Below are 20,902 nucleotides of genomic sequence, written 5' to 3'. Positions count from 1 at the left end.
GAACCATGAACTACCAGATGTTCAAGCTGGTTTTAGAAAAGGCAGAGGTACCAGAGATCAAATTGCCAACATCCGCTGGGTCATTGGAAAAGCAAGAGAGTTCCAGAAAAACATCTATTTCTGCTTTCTTGACTATGCCAAAGCCTTTGACTGTGTGGATCACAATAAACTGTGGAAAATTCTGAAAGAGATGGGAATACCAGACCCTCTGAACTGCCTCTTGAGAAACTTGTATGGAGGTCAGGAAGCAACAGGAAGCAACTGGACATGGAACAACAGTCTGGTTCCAAATAGGAAAAGGAGTATGTCAAGGCTGTATATATCCACCCTGCTTATTTAACTTTTATGCAGAGTACATCATCAGAAACACTGGGCTGTAAGAAGCACAAGCTGAAATCAAGATTGCCAGGAGAAATGTCAATAACCTCAGATATGCAGATGACATCACCCTTATGGCAGAAAGTGAAGAAGAACTAAAGAGCCTCTTGATGAAAATGAAAGAGGAGAGTGAAGAAGTTGGCTTAAAGCTCAGCATTCAGAAAACTAAGATCATGGCATCTGGTCCCATCACTTCATGGCAAATAGATGGGGAAACAGCAGAAACAGTGACAGACTTTATTTTTCTGGGCTCCAAAATCACTGCAGATGGTGATTGTACCCATGGAATTAAAAGACGCTTACTCCTTGGAAGGAAAGTTATGACCAACATAGACAGCATATTAAAAGGCAGAGACATTACTTTGTCAACAAAGGTTTGTCTAGTCAAGGCTATGGTTTTTCCAGTGGTCATGTATGGATGTGAGAGTTGGACTAAAAAGAGGGCTGAGCAGCGAAGAATTGATGCTTTTGAACTGTGGTGTTGGAGAAGACTCTTGAGAGTCCCTTGGGCTGCAAGGAGATCCAAGCAGTCCATCCTAAAGGAGATCAGTCCTGGGTGTTCATTGGAAGGACTGGATGTTGAAGCTGAAACTCCAATACTATGGCCACCTGATGCGAAGAGCTGACTCACTTGAAAGACCCTGATGCTGGGAAAGATTGAGGACAGGAGAAGAAGGGGAAGGCAGAGGATGAGATGGTTGGATGGCATTACCGACTCAATGGACATGGGTTTGGGTAGACTCCGGGAGTTGGTGATGGACAGGGAGGCCTGGCGTGCTGCGGTTCATGTGGTCACAAAGAGTCGGACACAACTGAGCAACTGAACTGAACTGATACTGAGACAACCAAAATGTTGCAGATAAGGCATAGGGATCCTGACAAGAAGGGATCCTAACAGAAGATCCCTACCTAAATCTGGATCCCCAAAGAGCTACCCTTTGAGCCCCTATAAGGGTGAATAGAAATAAAGGAGCATTCTATTAATATTTGGGGTAGTTATGTCACCAGAATACTTTTTAATACTGAAGGATATTTTTAATATTGAAATGCTTGATCTCTGTCCAAAAGAGCAGAGGTGGTTGTAATGCTTTAAAGACACATCCAGGCCAAGGAATGGCCAAATGGCATCAGTGTACACTGTAGGAATAGAGGTTTCACAGTAGAGATGATTGTGGAGAAAACTGAGTCATCACATGCCTATGGATAGTTACCCATGAAGACTTGAAAGACTCTCCATTATTGAAATCAGTATTAATAATGTCATCTGTAACTCAGATGGAAGAAAAAAAGACTGTCATATGAAATGAACATGGTCATTTAAATCACATTGGTTTTGCATTTTTGTTTGTATTTGATTTGCAGTTTTTATTTTATTGTTACATAAGTCTTGAATATCTAAAGGGTTTATACTTAGTTTTATGGTTGTACATATTATAATAGACTTATAAAATTTTTTTTCTTCAAAAGAGATATATACATTCTTTGGATATAGGTGAACATAGAGTGTAGGTTTGATACAGACTGGCTTACCATTTGACTTCTTGTGTAGATCCACCTACAGTGTGGACCACTCATTCAATTCAGAGAGTGCCATGGCAATTATGGTGGCCATTACAACTTGTGAAAGCTGTCTTTTATTTCAATATCTATGAAACTTTTGAAATGGTTCTATCCTGAAGCAGTAATCTACCTCAGATGAATTAGGTTGAATCAAGTGAAAATGCCATTCTTATCAGTCAAAAACAACTATCTATAAGCATTTTCTTATCACACAACCTAATACATCATAAAGTTTCTTCTCTTTCAAGGAGAGCCTAACCTAAACCAGTATGAATGAATCATAAGAGAAATTTCTTAACAGGCAACTAACTCTCCTTGATGCTATACTGATTTTTGCTGATGCTATTCAGTTAAATTAGAAATTAAATGTAAAGGCTTTTTAATATAAAAATAATATATTGAAAAAAGCAACTATTGAACATATATATGGGCTTACCTAGTGACTTCAGCAGTAAAGAATCCAACTGCCAAAGCAGGAGACATGGGTTGCATCCCTGGGTTGGGAATATTCCCCGGAGAAGAAAATGGCAACCCACTCCAGTATTCATGCCTGGGAAATCCCATGGACAGAGCAGCCTGGCAGGCTATAGTCCATGGGGTGGCAAAGAGTCAGACATGACTTATCAAGTAAACAATAACAACAACAAGCAAATATATATAAGAAAGAAAGTTAGAAGGAATAAAAAACTAAATCATAGTAAGTGAGACACTATCTTGGGGAACCACTTGGCCACTGATCACAGAGACCTTCTTCCTAATAGAATAGAAGTTAATTAATCAGGTTTTTGTATAAAGCAATACAGAAAAGATCCAGAACTCCCAAAAATAGGTATCAGTCAGAACAGCTTTTCAGTAGTCTTTTTTATTTCCTATTCACTACAATACTAAGAAGTAATCAAATATTACCCACACTGTTTTCTCAACCCATTTTTGTCTTTTCCTTTAATTGTTTTAAATTCCCCAAGAGTGAAGAACCCCCACCCCCATCTAATCATAAAAGACGAGGGCAAAGAAAGTTTTGTCCATAGTTATTGCTTCTTTAGAGATGAGGTGACCTACCCCCCTATTTCATACTAAACATGATTATTAGTGACAATATCCAAGTGAAATGTATCTGGTTTCATTTGAGACAATGAAATGTGTGTCCCACTTTCTTCCAACACAAATATTTCAAAATAACAAGCATGACAAAGTCTTCATGATACAGGGCACAATATGAAGAAATAAGAGGAACATCTCATATTCTTGTTACTCCCATGTTTAATGTTTTTATTTTCTCTTTTAGATTAGGAAACATCCCAAATCTTGTATACAGAAGCTTTATGTCCACTTTGTTCCCAGATAAAGGAAGGATTATTTCTTGGCAAGTGGGCAGTGAAGCCTGGCCTCAGAAACTATATTCCATGACTTCTCTGCATGGCACCAAAGGACTAAGGCTAAGAAAGAGGATACATATTCACAGAAAAAATGATTCAGACCTATGAAAAAAGGGCTAAATAAAATTATAATAAATGGCAAAATGTTCCTAAAGTTCTGTGATAGCAAAGTCATTCATTTGTCCATTCACTCAACTGTTTACAAGAATCTATTTTACACAAGGTATTGTTTTAATATAAATAATCGACATTCATTGAGTACCTATTATGTGCCAAGAATTATACTAGCTATTTTATATACATTATTTCAAAATTATTATGAATAGGTACTATTATTATCCCAATTTTACAGAAGAAAAATAGGAAGCTGAAGAGGTTATATAACAAGTACATAAGTGGCTATGCTGGGATTTGAACATGTAACTGACTGTTTTCTTTCTACTGCACCATACAAACCACTTAAAAGCATTTGAAAACTGAATGGATATAAATATTTAGAGTACCTAACAATGTACAAATCAATATTGCATTAAATGTGAATCATTAATACTTCATTTGGGGTTTCAAAATTTCATTTGGAGTCAAAGCATAAGTATCAAAGCACTTTTTCTGTTGACAGCAGTATTTCCCAGTCTCATCTGTAGCACTTTCCAATGGCCAACATCACAGTGAATTTTACAGGGGTAACTGAGAAACTATTATCATGTTAGTCAGTGTAAAATTTTCCTGCTGGTTCTTCTGTTAGTGGAGTTACCCCTCAAATGAAAAATGCCTGTGGAATATCCAAGACTGGGTTCTTTGCTGTGTGTTTGCTAAACAATAGACAGGAGTTGCAACTACAGTCTCCTTCTATTTTGACTTCCATGGTAGTGGACTGGAGCATGATCCTTTCATAAAAATATTTGATTATTTATTTATATAATAATCTCTTACTAAGTACCTACTTATGCAATCTATGCTAAAGGGATGTTTGTTCAAAGAAAATGTAACCATTGATAGTTTACGTATCTATTGTGACAAAATAAGGCATATTTAGGAAACTTCTATGATTCAATTTGTATACATGCTCTAAGGAAGACATGTTAAAATAGTCTATTCCTACTTCCTAGTCCTCTAAATACCTCAGATCTTTATCAGGAGACACAAGTGCCTTTTCTGTCATTTTTATCCCTAACTCCATGCATATATTCCTTACACATTGTCGGTGCTAAAATAATAATGTTTGTTATTCAAATAAATGAGCTCTGTATCTTTTCAAATCCTTTAGCAGGATCCATTAAAAAATAACAGTAGACTGTGGGTCAGAGGCTCTGGCTCATATCCGGACAATATGCCAAACCTACCATCTGACTTTTTAAACAAGCTGTAGCAACAAACTCCCTCCATGAGAGTGAATGGAACTGAATGGATGGCTAGGATTTCAAGGGATGGTACCAGATGTTCCTTAGTATAACTCTAGTGGCTTTCAGCTCATTTCTGAAAATAATTGCTTTCAAATGAGGCTTCCACCAAGAGCTCATGATGAACAAGCAGACTTCTGCATGTGATTCTGGGAAGAACATGTGAGTAGTCAAACCCTGCAGACGTAGGAACTGTGGGGAAGATGAAAAACTCTGAGACCCTACCATCAGAATGGGCTTAGGAGTTCCAGTAGGAATAGACTAATTGGTCCCACCTACTCTGTCTACAGGCTTCCTGCCAGCTCAGTGGTAAAGAATCCACCTGCAACACAGGAGACACAGGAAACATGGGTTTGAGCCCTCGGTAGGGAAGATCCCCTGGAGAAGGAAATGGCTACTCATTTCAGTACTCTTGCCTGGAAAACTCCCACGGACAGAGGAGCCTGGCAGGCTACAGTCCCTCTGGTCACAAAGAGTTGGACACAACTTAGTGACTAAACAACAACAAAGTAGGTCTACACTAGGAGATAAAACTGACTCTGAGCAAAGAAAGAAAATATAATCATCAAGATGCACCAAGTATCCCGGGAAGTTAGATAGGTAAATTAGATGGAAGCTTCCAGAAGTAAACACTTTGGGCTCTCCTTGGGAGCAGGTAAAGCTGCCTAGAGGCAGTCTGTGACAATATTATACTTCATGAAGTGTGCAGGCAAGTAAAGTCTGTAAGCTGAGTATGGGAGAAGAAAATCAGACTCTAAAGTCAGTAATTACAAATGACACACAAGGTCAAGGCAGGACACAGAAAGACTGGACTAATATTGAGTCTGATAATCACAAAATTTCCCAAGAAGAGCTCTTAAAATCACCCTGCGTTCACTCCTTATACCAGTCCTTGAATTCTGTGAAACTGATGACTGCTTTTTGCTCAGAGAAAATCCACTTATTTGATTCTATTTTTACTTTTTTCCTCAACTTCTAAACTATCTATGACCAATATTTTTCAAATGGTTCTACGGATGACTCCTTTGACTAAGACTCAATAAACAGAATCAAAAATGGTTACAAGATCACTTAGATCTTACATTAGTGGTCTGCTGCTGCTGCTGCTGCTGCTGCTAAGTGGCTTCAGTCATGTCTGACTCTGTGCGACCCCATGGATGGCAGCCCACCAGGCTCCCCCGTCCCTGGGATTCTCCAGGCAAGAACACTGGAGGGGGTTGCCATTTCCTTCTCCAATGCATGAAAGTGAAAAGTGAAAGTGAAGTCACTCAGTCGTGTCTGACCCTCCGCGACCCCATAGACTGCAGCCCACCAGGCTCCTCTGTCCATGGGGCAATCAGCATAGACTCACAGACAATCTGGTCTCTTTTCACTGCACATACAAAGCAGTAAGTTGAAGGGAAATTGAGTTACTTCCTTGACCTAGTACAACTACTTAGAGGTCACATTAGGACTAGAATAGCATGTCATGAACATGCCTAGTTCAGTGTTTGTTTGTTTTTTTCCCTAAACAGTGCTGATTCTGTTATAATGTGAAAGCATTCAGCTTTCTTTACTTATTGTTCTATCTTGCACAAGATCTCATATTTCCCAAATAGCTTGTTTACTAAATCTCCCTTATTGAAGTGATTATCTTATTTGTTGGACTTCTGCATCTTGCCTTTCATTGCTAAGAACAAAACAAAACAAAAAAATGCAATGCCCAATAGGTTATACATCTCTGACAGTATATGACTCAAAAAGCAGCCACTAATTAATTCTGTAACCTCAGTAAACTCACTTAACCTCTGTGGTCCAGATTCCTCATAAGAGGAAGGAAGAGGAGGAAAAGGGGGGAGACAGACAGAGAAGTGGGTGATGGGAGAGGAAGGAGTTGGAACTAAATAATCCAAAAGATTCCTGGATTTAAATAAAGCCTCCAGAGCTCTGTGTAGATGTACTCCAATTTTGGTAAAAACAGAGTCTAGGATACAAGCATGGTTTATATACATAAAAGTCTGTGTGGTAACAATAGCTAAGTTAGAGAATAGTAACCATATGTCAAGCATTTTTCTAAGGGCTATGAACATCTATGAATTAACAGAATAATTGTCATAGAAACTCAAATGAGATAAGCACCATTATCTTTATCCCCATTTTCCAAATGAGGAAACTGAGGCACAGAAGTGAAGTAATATGCCAGTGTCATACATACAATGGGTCGTAAACTCAGGGTTTGAACTATCTAGTTCCAGTTATCATGCACTTAAAAGGCCATTATTCTGCCCCCTGATAATGGATGAGCTTGCAGGTTTGGATGGCTGATGATGATAAAGATGAGGAGATTTTGGATGGTCTTTTAAGATAAAATTATCTTAAAATTTATCTTTATTTAAGATAAAATTATCTTAAATTTTATCTTTATTTAAGATAAAATAATAACTTTAATTATACCATGCTTCCTGCAGCAGTTTTCTTAGACAGTTTATAGTAGTAAAACACCAATATTCATCCATTTGCTCAGATTAAAAATCAAATGATGACTTTTGATTTTTGCCTTTCTCTCATTCCAAAATCCATCAGCAAGTCCTCCTAGATCTACCATCAAAACAAATCTAGAATCCAACCATTTCTCACTGCCATACTGCTACCACTTGGTACATCTTCATCTTCACCTTCATCTGTAATGTTGCAATTACCTCCTAAATCACTTGCTTGACTTTACACTTTTACACTTACACTTCTACAGTCTAATCTCCACATAGCATGCAGAATAGCTATTTTTAAAACATAGACCACATCATTCCTCTACCCAAAACCCTCCTATGGCTTCCCATTGTATTTAGAATAAAATACAATCTCTTTACTAAGGTCTGACTCTGTATGACCTGGCCTTCATGGACTTGTTATCCACTTCTTTTTGATGGAATATATTTTGCAATCTGAATAAACTTCCTGAAGTCTTTGAACTTCTCTTGTGATGTTATGTAGTTTTTTCCAACCAAAGTATAACTGCTATGTACTTACTGGAAGAGAGTTAACTCATTAGCATTAAACACTAACATAATTACTACATTAAAATCCCATGCCATGTGAAGATGCAGAAATGAAAGCTGCCCCCTGCTTCTTTTCTTTTTCACAATCTATGGAAACTTTCTATACTGCCCTGAGAATTCTTTTTTCTTTCAAGTGACAAAGAATACCTGCTCAGAAGGTTTTTATTGTCTAGGTGTTACCTGTTCATCATTACAAGTGATAAGTTGCTGGCTGAGACTGATTGCCAATTTTTACAGAAGCTTTGGAATAATTAGTGATACCATTTAATTTTAAAATCTGTGGTAAGCTAATGGCAAACACACATAGTGTATGGAAAGGAAAACCTGTTGCTTCCCAGAACCTGATTTCCTCATCATGGGAAATCAAATAGGTCAAATACAGCTCATCCATAAAAATTAAAAAAGAAGCCCTTGTTTCTAGTGATAGTTCAGGTAAGTGCTTCAGCCAATTCTACTCACATGTTCTAAAAGAATTAATTTCTCCCTTACATATCTATGGGAGTAATGACTATCTAGTGACTTAAAAGACCATAAAATGGATATAATCCATTTTCTTTCCATTAAATATCCCACTGCAGTATCTATGGTTTGACCTTCACATGTACAGACAACAATAAAACTAAAAATTTCTCAATTGACTGATTTCTCAGCTCAGTCATAGGAGTTGAAACAAGTTAGCTCTCAATTTCCAAAATAGTATTAAGAGAAAGTCTTTTTTTCTGTGCTAATTAGGGCTGTGCATTTAGTTATCTAGAAACAGATTTGAAGTTGTGTCCTCTGCTAACCTTCTACTGATTAGATCTACATATTTTGAACTCTATTTGAAGCATAGATTACAGTTCTGTGACTCTGTCATTAAAATAAGCAGCCCCAAAGTAAAATGTAATCACAATGAACCAAGGAATTAGCATGAAATACTAACTTAGTAATTCATTCAAAGGACAAGTTAGCTTCCCAAGTGTTAGCTTCAAAGATTGCAGATAATAAACTAAAAACATAAGCAAATAGAAATAAAGTGAGTGAACATAACTCTTGAGACTGATTTAGGTCATTGTACTCCTTCATATCTTTCCCAGTAGATAAAATGGAGGCTGAACTGCTGATATCTTAATCAGGCATATTAAGAATATTTTATGAGCAATACAGTACTAGCACTGACCTGGTAGCGTAGACCCAGCTTGCCAGAATGAGGAAGTAGTGTCTTTGAGGGCCTTTCGGGGCAGGCATCAACCATTCACTTGCTGATTTGGGAGAAGTCTGGTGGATTCCGGTGGGGGAGACTCTAGAGCCAAGCCAGCAGGGTGAGAGTAGGCCCACTCAAGAGCTTGGGTATAGGATCTTTACTCATCAGTAAGAAAAGAGCCATACAATGCATACCAACTGAACACTATCCTTAAGACTGTCATAAGCTTTGGATAATTGAAAAAAGGAATTGGGGAAGAATGAACATTTTGAGGCAGAGATAGATGGGTTCCAAGCTACTCATTTAAAATACTCCTCTGTCCATTACTTTGAGATAGAAATGACAGGAAAGCCTTCTTCAATGAACAATCCAAAGAAATACAGGAAAATAACAGAAGGGGAAAGACTAGAAATCTCTTCAAGAAAACTAGGGAAATCAAAGGAACATACCATGCAAAGATGGGCATAATAAAGGACAGAAATGGTAAAGACCTAATAGAAGCAGAAGAGATCAAGAAGAGATGGCAAGAATACATAGAAGAACTATACAAGAAAGATCTTGATGACCTGGATAACCACAATGGTGTGGTCACTCACCTACAGCCAGACATCCTGGAGTGTGAAGTCAAGTGGGCCTTAGGAAGCACTTCTGCCAATAAAGCTAGTGGAGGTGATGGGATTGCAGCAGAGCTATTTAAAATCCTAAAAGCTGATGCTATTAAAGTGCTACACTCAATATGTCAGCAAATTTGGAAAACCCAGCAGTGGCCACAGGACTGGAAAAGGTCAATATTAATCCCAGTTCCCAAGAAGATCATTGCTAAAGAATATTCAAACTACCAGACAATTACACCCACTTCCCATGCTAGTATGGTTATGCTCAAAATCCATCAAGCTAGGCTTCAGCAGTACTTGAATCAAGGACTTCCATATGTACATGCTGGGTATAGAAAAGGCAGAAGAACCAGAGATCAAACTGCCAACAAATTCACAGGATCATAGAGAAGGTAAGGGTATTTCAGAAAAACATCTGCTTATGTTTCATTGACTATGCTAAAGCCTTTGACTGTGTGGATCATAACAAACTGTGGGAAACTCTTAAAGAGATGTGAATAACAGATCATCTTACCTATCTCCTGAGAAATTTGTATGCAGTCAAGAAGTAATGGTTAGAACCTTATATGGAACAACTGACTTGCTCAAAACTGAGAAGGAAGTACAGTGCAATCAGGCTGCATATTGTCAACTTGCTTATTTAACTTCTATGCAGAGCACATCATGCAAAATGCTGGACTGGATGAGTTACAAGCTGGAATAAAGACTGCTGGGAGAAATATCAACAACCTCAGATATGCAAGATGATATTACTCTAATGGCAGAAAGTGAAGAGGAACTAAAGAGCCTCTAGATGAAGGTGAAAGAGGAGAGTGAAAAAGCTGGCTTAAAACTCAATATTATAAAAACTAAGATCCTGGCATTCAGTCCCATCACTTCATGGGAACTAGATGGGGAAAAGGTAGAAGCAGTGACAGATTTCCTCTTCTTGGGTTCTAAATCACTGCGGATGGTGACTGCAGCCTAGAAATTAGAAGACAATTGCTTCTGGGAAGAAAAGCTATGACAAACCTAGATAGCATATTAAATAACAAAGACAACATTTTGCTGACAAAGTCACTAGTCAAGGCTGTGGTCTTTCCAGTGGTCATGTACGGATGTGAGAGTTGGACCATAAAGAAGGCAGAGCACCAAAGAATTGATGCTTTTGAACTGTGATACTGGAGAAGACTCTTGAGAGTCCCTTGGACAGCAAGATCAAATCAGTCAGTCCTAAAGGAAATCAACCCTGAATATTCATTGGAAGGACTGATGCTGAAGCTCCAATACTTTGGCCACCTGATGTGAAGAGCCAACTCATTGGAAAAAACCCTGATGCTGGGAAACATTGAAGGCAGGAGGAGAAGGGGGCAACAGAGAATGAGATGTTTGGATGGCATCACCAACTGAAAGGACATGAATTTGAGCAAACTCTGGGAGATGATGAAGGATAGGGAAGCCTGGTGTGCTGCAGTCCATGGAGTCACAGAGAGTCAGACACAACTTAGTGACTGAACAACAACAACAACACAACAGTATAGGTATCAAAATCTCTTTCTCACTTTAGACCCAAAGCCCTGAAGAATCTAAGACTTTGACTTAAACCTTGCCTTTTGGCTCACCATTTTCTTCCTAGGAATTAGAAAAATACTTGATGCATATTAAATATTTTTAGTGAACAAATGGAAAGGTTAGTTTGATTTTAAAATGTTACATACCATACAAGGCCAATTATTGTCTACTCACAATAAAGTATAAAGTTGTGCAAATAAACAAAGGAAAAGATACAGTAAACCCCTACATACAAAACTTAATTGCAACCTTTCAAAGACTTAAACATGCATTCTCATGACCACTCATGTAAGTTAGTTCATGTGTCTGGCATACATTGTCACATGTGCAGCTTCTGCAAGTGGTTATGCTCTTGTATACTTTACAGTACACTACTGTCTAGAGTACAGTAGGACAGTATCTTTATTTCAAGCCCAAGAGGTCTGGAAGCGAGAGTAAAATCAGCAGTGATATAGCTGGTACTACTGTACTTTCCAAGGTACCAACTGTACTATAAGACTGTTTTTCTTTATATTTTTTGGTTTGTTTTTTATGTATTATCTGGGTGAAAAGTATTGATACTATAAACCTGTTACAGTACAGTACTATAGACCTGATTGTGTTAGTTGGGCACCTAGGCTAAATTGTTAGACTTACAAAACAAATTGGACTTATGAATGCCCTCTTGGAATGGAGTCTTTTATATATGGGGGACTTACTCTAATGATAAAAATATGTAACATTTATTGAGTTCCTACTATGTGATAATCACTATATTACAAATATACATAAGGACATACAAATATGTCCTTATTTAATTTTCCCAAAACCCCATGAGATAAGCATAATTTTCACTGTCTTCATTTTGTAGATGAGGGAACAAAGGCTTAGAGTAATAAATTCCAAAAATCAAGAGCTAGTAAGCAGTAGACCAGAGTTTTAAGTCAGGTTTGTAAATTACCAAAGACTGAACTCTAATCTCCATATATTCTGTTTCCCTGTGTTTAATTCATTTTACATATAGCCCCTTCCTTTGGGGTGAATGAATCAACAAATATTGCATGGTTCTCTACTGGATTGGATTAAGTATGCATAAGAACCAAAGTAATGCACTGTAAGAGTGATAACAGGAAAAACTGCTGCAGACATGTTCTGATATCTAGTTGATGAGCAGATGGTGTACTTCTGAGAAATATCAGGATATATGAAAGAAAACATTTAGGCAACTGATGTTTATGTGGGTGCAATTTTCTGGCTATAGCAGATGCCTATTGCTTCCTGAAATATGCCATATTCCACCCTAAGTACAGAAAAATACATATAGCTGACAAAGTTGAATAGATTGTGGCTTTGCATATCAGTAAATTATACTTACTGATCCTGTAAGGCATCATTTAACCAAGAACTCAGAAGCTGAAATTGATCTCTCAGGTACTATGGCACAATAGAAAGAACATAGACTTTGGAATCAAACAAGCCTGAGCTCATAATCCTGGGCTGTATAATCTTGAACACTGTTTTTAACTGTACAGAGCTCAAGTTTTTTATCACTAAAATAATACAATATTCATAACCTGTTGGTTCTGTATGATTCAAGTAGGAATAAAGTGTCTGACAAACAGTAGGCACTTAACAAATGCTAACTAATTATCCAAATCAAATTAAAGTTTGGCATAGCTAGTATGAAGGTTAATTCTTTTCTGAAACTTTAAACTTTTTATTTTGTATTGGGATATAGTCCATTAACAATGTTGTGGCAGTTTCAGGGGAATAGTGAAGGGACTCATCCATACATATACATGTATCCATTCTTTCCCAAACCTCCCTCCATCCAGGTTGGCACATAACACTGAGTGGACTTCCGTGTGCTATACAATATGTCTTTGTTGCTTATCAATTTTGAATTTTGAATTTAGCAGTGTGTACATGACCTTCCCAAACTCCTTAACTATCCCTTCCCACATAAGTTTGTTTTCTAAGTCTATGAGTGTCTTTCTATTTTGAAAATAAGTTCTTTTTCAATTCCACATATAAAGGATGTCATTTGATATTTCTCCTTCTCTGTATGACTTACTTCATTCACTATTGACACTCTGTAGGTCCATCCATGTTGCTGCAAATGGCATTATTTTGTTCTTTTTAATGCCTGAGTAATATTCCATTGTGTATATATGTACCACATCTTCTTAATCCCTTCCTCTATCGATGGACATTCAGGTTGTTTCCATGTCTTGGCTATTGTAAACTGTTGCAATAAAGACTGGGGTGCATGTGCCCTTTTGGATCATGTTTTCCTCTGGATATATGTGCAGGCATGGGATTGCAGGGTCATATGGTAGCTCTATTTTTAGTTTTTTAAGGAACCTCCATACTGTTCTCTATAGTGGCTATAACCAATCTACATTCCCACCAACAGTGCAGGAAAGTTTCCTTCTCTCTATACCCTCTCTAGCACTTGCTGTTCGTGGATTTTTTGATGATAGTCATTCTGACCAGTGTGAAGTGATATCTCATTTTAGTTTTGATTTGCATTTCTCTGCTGCTGCTGCTACTGCTAAGTCGCTTCAGTCGTGTCCGACTCTGCGACCCCATAGATGGCAGCCCACCAGGCTCCCCCGTCCCTGGGATTCTCCAGGCAAGAACACTGGAGTGGGTTGCCATTTCCTTCTCCAATGCATGAAAGTGGAAAGTGAAAAGTGAAAGTGAAGTCGCTCAGTCATGTCCGACTCTTCACGACCCCATGGACTGCAGCCTACCAGGCTCCTCCATCCATGGGATTTTCCAGACAGGAGTACTGGAGTAGGGTGCCATTGCCTTCTCCGTTGCATTTCTCTAATAACTAGCAATGTTGAACATCTTTTCATGTGCCTATTGGCCATCTGTATGTCCTCTTTGGAGAAATGTCTATTCAGGTCTTCTACCCATTTTTTGAGTGGGCTGTTTTGATGCTGTTAAGCATCATAAGTTGTTCGTGAATTTTGGAAACTAATACCTTATCTGTCATAACATTTGCAGATATTTTCTCACAATCTGTGGGTTGCCTTTTATGTTGTTCACTGTTTCCTTTGCTGTGCAAAAGCTTTTGAGTTTAAGTAGGTCTCATTTGTTTATTTTTTTATTTCCATTATTGTGGGAAATGGATTGAAAAAGATGTTGCTGTGATTTATGTCAGAGAGTGTCTGCCTTTGTTTTCCTCTAGGAGTTTTATAGTCTTTATAGTTTTAAAGACATTTAGGTCTTTAATCAACTTAATGTAGGAAATTGGAGGGTGTTTTATAGTGAGATTAACTTTTCCTTTTGGCCATGTGCCATGCAGGATCTTAGTTCCTCTTTCAGTTCAGTTCAGTTGCTCAGTCATGTCCAACTCTTTGTGACTCCATGGACTGCAGCACGCCAGGCTTCCCTATCCATCACCAACTCCCAGAGCTTACTCAAACTCATGCCCATCATGTCAGTGATGCCATCCAACTATCTTATCCTCTGCCATCCCCTTCTCCCATCCTCATTCTTGCCCAGCATCAGGGTCTTTTCCAATGAGTCAGTTCTTCACATCAGGTGGTCAAAGTATTGGAGTTTCAGCTTCAGCATCAGTCCTTCCAATGAATAGTCAGGACTGATTTCCTTTAGGATTGATCGGTTGCATCTCCTTGTAGTCCAAGAGACTCTCAAGAGTCTTCTCCAACACCACAAGTCAAAAGCATCAATTCTGGAGAGGGCAGTCCTAAGATGCCAGAGGAATAGGACAGGGAGACCACTTCCTCCCCCACAAATTCATCAAAAGATCATTTGAACGCTGAACAAATTCCAGAAAACAACTTCTGAACAATGATGGAGGACACTAGGCACCTAGAAAGGTAGCCATTGTCTTCGAAAGGAGGTAGGACAAAATATAAAAGATAAAAAGAGAGACCAAAGAGTTAGGGATGGAGACCCATCCCGGGGAGGGAGTTGTGAAAGAGGAGAAGTTTCCAAACACCAGGAAACCCTCTCACTAGTGGGTCTGTGGGGAGTTTTGGACTCTCAGAGGGCAACATAACCGGGAGGAAAATAAATAAATAAATAAAACCCACAGATTACGTGCCTAACCACAACTCCCAGCAGAGAAGTAGCCCAGACACTCACAAGGGCCACCAGCAAGTGGGAGCTGAAAGGGGAGGCATGGGCTGTATTGTTTAGCATAAGGACCAGGCCTGAATGCCCTGAGGACAATCTGAGGGAACTAATGTGAGATAGCAACCCAAACTGTGGGATAGACAGAGAGAGAGAAAAAAAAGAGAGAGAACTTTCCCGAGAAATGGAAAAAGCAAGAGAGTTCCAGAAAAACATCTATTTCTGCTTTATTGACTATGCCAAAGCCTTTGACTGTGTGGATCACAATAAACTGTGGAAAATTCTGAAAGAGATGGGAATACTAGACCACCTGATTTGCCTCTTGGGAAATCTGTATGCAGGTCAGGAAGCAACAGGAAGCAACTGGACATGGAACAACAGACTGGTTCCAAATAGGAAAAGGAGTATGTCAAGGTTGTATATTGTCACCCTGCTTATTTAATTTATATGCAGAGTACATCATGAGAAATGCTGGACTGGAAGAAACACAAGCTGGAATCAAGATTGCTGGGAGAAATATCAATAACCTCAGGTCAGATACGCAGATGACACCACCCTTATGGCAGAAAGTGAAGAGGAACTAAAAAGCCTCTTGATGAAAGTGAAAGCGGAGAGTGAAAAAGTTGGCTTAAAGCTCAACATTTAGAAAACGAAGATCATGGCATCTGGTCCCATCACTTCATGGGAAATAGATGGGGAAACAGTGGAAACAGTGTCAGACTTTATTTTTCTTGGCTCCAAAATCACTGCAGATGGTGACTGCAGCCATGAAATTAAAAGATGCTTACTCCTTGGAAGGAAAGTTATGACCAACCTAGATAGCATATTCAAAAGCAGAGACATTACTTGGCCAACAATGGTCCGTGTAGTCAAGGCTATGGTTTTTCCTGTGGTCATGTATGGATGTGAGAGTTGGACTGTGAAGAAGGCTGAGAGCCGAAGAATTGATGCTTTTGAACTTTGGTGTTGGAGAAGACTCTTGAGAGTCCCTTGGACTGCAAGGAGATCCAACCAGTCCATTCTGAAGGAGGTTAGCCCTGGGATTTCTTTGGAAGGAATGATGCTAAGGCTGAAACTCCAGTACTTTGGCCACCTCCTGCGAAGTGTTGACTCATTGGAAAAGACTCTGATGCTTTGAGGGATTGGGGGCAGGAGAAGAAGGGGATGACAGAGGATGAGATGGCTGAATGGCATCACTGACTCAATAGACGTGAGTCTGAGTGAACTCCGGGAGTTGGTAATGGACCGGGAGGTTGGCGTGCTGCGATTCATGGGGTTGCAAAGAGTCGGACACAACTGAGCGACTGAACTGAACTGAACTGATTAGCTCTATAAGATCCATGGTCATGTCTGTTTTCTTCACCACAATATAAGAAGCTGAAACTGTATCTAGGAAATTGTAAGTATTTGGTATATATTTGTATATATTTGTGGACTGGATGAACAAAATGAATTGTTTATGGTCATTAATTGTTTTAACTCTTGTTTTTTAATTATAAAGAACTTTTCACTTAGTTTCAACATAATCAATTCACTTTGTTAATGGCTGTTTACTGCTTGTAATAATGTTATGTTCATGCTAACAATATTTGGGGTCTATAATTTTAAATTGACAGGTCTTAAGAATGAAATGTGGCTCTGTCGACTAAAAAAAAGATGTACAACTTGAGAGTTGTGAGTTAAGTTTTATTTGGGGCAAAATAAGGACTGCAGCCCGGCGGCAGGGGCAGCATCTCAGATAGCTCTGAGAGACTGCTCCAAATGTGCAGTGGGAGAAAGTCAATATATAAGGTTTTGGTGAATGGGGAGTTCAGTGCCATGAAGCACTCACTTTACAAAAGGTTTCTGTTAGTCATGAGGATCTGATGTCACTGTGAAGGGATTTAGTGCTTCTCTAGATATGAGGGGCTTCCGTAGTGGCTCAGAGGTTAAAGCATCTGCCTGCAATGCAGGAGACCTGGGTTCGATCCCTGGGTTGGGAAGATCCCCTGGAGAAGGAAATGGCAACCCACTCCTGTATTCTTGCCTGGAGAATCCCATGGACGGAGGAGCTTGGTGGGCTACAGTCCAAGAGGACGCAAAGAGTCGGACACGACTGAGTGACTTAACTTTCACTTTCACTTTAGATATTAGGAGATGCAAGGATTGAGATCATAAAATCTGTTCCTAAAAACATCCAACTATCTAAAGACCTGTCCCACCAGATTCCCTGGAGCACAGAGTGCTTCACTCCATCCTGAACTCCCTCAGGGGTTGTTGAAGGTCAATAGCTATAGCAGCATGGGGTTCAATCTAATAGAGGCAGATGGCAAATGCCTTTGTTGTTCAGTCATTGGCAATGCTCTTGGTAAGTGCCAATTTGTAGTTGACAGCTCTAACATGAATCATTCACACTTCTATTGTTAAAATGTGAAAGTGAAAGTGAAGTCACTCAGCCATGTCCAGCTCTTTGTGACCCCATGGACTGTAGCCTATCAGGCTCCTCAGTTCATGGGATTTTCCAGGCAAGAGTACTGGAGTGTGTTGCAAAATTCACTCCTGAGGGCACAGGGTGAAGGATAGAGGAGGGAAGGTTAACAAGAACACTATTATTATGTTACAAGTTTTATTCCAAAGGAAAAGGGTCAAAAGTTTTGAAAACCTTTGTATTTGCAAGAAATGTATTCTGTGGATAATAGGGCCATATCTCTTTTAGTTGACACCCTTTGGTTCAGGGATATTTAATTTCTTGATATTCTTGCTTCTTTAGCTCAAGGCTAGACTATCAGAACAGTTCTGCTAAGCCTCACCTCAGTTCCACTTGGGGTAATACAACTTTTACTAGCTTGTTTCCAAGACAAGATGTGAAAAGGAAGGAGTTCTCCCAACTCACAATAATGCTTCCAAGTCATTAGCCCTCTGTGTACTTTGTTTTTATAAATACACAGGTAAAAACAGAACTCCAGGGATTTCCATGATAGTGCCAACATCAAGGTCTTAAAATCCAGGCCTAATGTGAGAGATAAGACTTCCTTGGAAAATAAATAGGACCACTGATCTGTACTCAATAGCTTCAGATACAGTTTTGGTCTATTTAAGAAAGATCCAATTCTTACAACTCTTATTTTAAACTGTTTTACTAAGGGCAGCATTAAAGGCAATTTAGGTAAAAACAAAATTTAAACAAAGCAAGGAAAAAGAATGCTGATTACTTTAGGGAAATGTGTAAATTTCCTACTCATTGAATGCTCAATGGTTGTTTGTTCTAATTGCTCTTTAGTGAGTATTTATTGTGCACTCTGGCAAGCTGCTCATTAGAATTGCTGATTCAGAGATAAGAGGAAAACTGCAAAACTACCAATGAGTTCACTGTATCCTGAAATCCTTTAAGTCTTTAACTCTTATGGCAGCACAAAGTTATCAAGGAATCTAAAGACCCAGTTCTGCCAATCCCAACCTGAAACTCTGTTATGTACTCAGAACTTAACTTGCAAGTTTTACACAGATTGACCCAGCTTGCAAAGTTGAAAATGGTGGCTAAATAGTTTCTGACACTACAAGTCCTTGAAAAGAGGTAATCTTGGCAAGCTGTGATGTTAGTTATGTCAGAAAAAAAAAAAAAAAAAAAAACCTTAAGGAAAGAAAACTTTTTAAAATAAATGTGGAAGTGCTCCTAAAGGAGAGAGCTGCTGCTTAGATTTAAACTGTCCTTTTTTACTTTCTTTCTTCTTTTTTTGAGAAAAAACACTCTAGTACTAGCAAAAAAAAAAAAAAAAAAAAGTTTTGGTCTAACTCACACAAGTTAACAAGGGGGCCTCTCAGAGGCCCCCTTTCCATCTCTTCAGATTCTCCTGTTCTTCCAATTGCAGCGGAAGTCGTTCCCCTTCCAAATTCTGCCTGAGTAAGCTTCCAAAAGCTTTAGCCTGTATCGATTTCCTTTTTCACTAAAGCATCATTGTCTCTGCTGCTCATTTTATTTCTTGTTTCTTGGTTGCTTTACTGCTATTGAATTGTTCCTCTTCTCCATTATCAGAGTATAAACTCCAGGAGAGCTCGAAGAGTGCTTTATCTCCTTTCAAACTAGGAGAGGATGTTATGAGGAACTACTGGTAGGGTGTTGTGACAGAACTAACACAGACTGGGGCTTGGAAAGACTGTCCAGAGGACATGCCCCAATGCAGCGTTCCCTCATTTCCTAGGCCTCTGCTTAACCTAATGCTCCAGCCGGAACTCTGGTTTTATCTTCCTTCTGACTATATTTACCTCTTTTTTTGAAAGCACATCCACTTTATACTCAACCTTTTTGGTTCTACTTCAGCTTTAAGTCTTTATTCATTTCTTTTTCATAGAGGCTGAAAAGGCTGAGCTAGAAACAAGCTTGCTTCAGGTTTAATTGGGTACTCTGATTTATTTTTCTCTTATACCGCTGTATTATGTATGCTGTGGTGCTACTGCATGTGGATAGGTTCCAGGTCACTAGTTGGCAAACCTGTACTCCAGTTCCAGAGTGGTAATTCACTTGAAGACTTCACTGTCTGTTGAGCAAGCATGTTATTTGTGTCCGAACAGAAGATAAATAACATTGAAGCAGATTTTCTACTCCTGAATTTTTGTGTTCTGCAAGTAACTGGTAGTATTATATCCACTCTATGAGTAGGTGTCTGAGGACAGAGAAAGTTTATGTATTTAAAAAGCATAGGAATAAACTCAGAAGTCCTTTTTCTAAGTTATAAAGGCGCTTTTTCCTTCAAAAACATATTTGTATAATAATGTTCATAGCAGCATTATTTAAAAGAGCCAAAATGTGGATGCAATCCAAATATCCATCAACAAATGAATGGTTAAACAAAATGTGGCATATACATATAGTGAAATATTGGAAGAAATGAAAGTCACTAAGTCGTTTCCGACTCTTTGCAATCCCATGGACTATACAGTCCATGGAATTCTCCAGGCCAGGACACTGGAGTAGTTAGCCTTTCCCTTCTCCAGGGGATCTTCCCAACCCAGGAATCGAACTCAGGTCTCCCGCATTGTAGGTAGATTCTTTACCAGCTGAGCCATAACGAAAACCCAGTGAAGTATTATTCAGCCTTAAAAAGAAAAGAAATTCTGGTACATGCTACAATGCCGGGGTCCAGGCTCAGCAGAGTCCAGGGATACTCTCAGGATGAACAGCATCAGTGAAAGATGACATGGGGAGAACAAGCTTAGGTGAAGCAGGGTCTGCAGCTTTATTTTCAAAAGGAGCTTTTATACCCTGAGTTACACATTCCCAGAAGTGAAAGATGCAGAGTCATGCAGAAAGTACTAAATAAAGTTACATTCTTATTGAGCAAAAGTGTAGTGGGTTACAACAAAGAAAGAACTTATTAACTCAAAGGTCTTATGTTGCTAATGCCAAGGCTATTACTTGTTTTTTCTACATTCCAACTATAACAACTAATGCACTCCCAGGCACACAATGGGTAAGGGATAAGGAAACTCGGCAGCAAGCATTGGCTCAACAATGAAACCCTTCACCAGCACTATTCTAATAATTTTTCACCCCTCGAAGGGCTCTATGCCCATTAGGACTTTTAGGATGCTTAGGCTTCCCGTGCCTTTCATGGCTGGGAAGTTGTGAACAATCATGTGCATTAGTTGCAAGAGTATGGACAAACCTGCCAAGCAAGCTAGAATGCCAACAGGAGTTTGAATTGAAATACTTCTTTCATGCCCAGGAGACTTATTAACT

This window comes from Bubalus bubalis, chromosome 1 (assembly GCF_019923935.1).
Source record: "Bubalus bubalis isolate 160015118507 breed Murrah chromosome 1, NDDB_SH_1, whole genome shotgun sequence".
NCBI classification, from domain to species: Eukaryota; Metazoa; Chordata; class Mammalia; order Artiodactyla; family Bovidae; genus Bubalus; species Bubalus bubalis.
Note: the sequence above shows the minus strand (reverse complement) of the source record.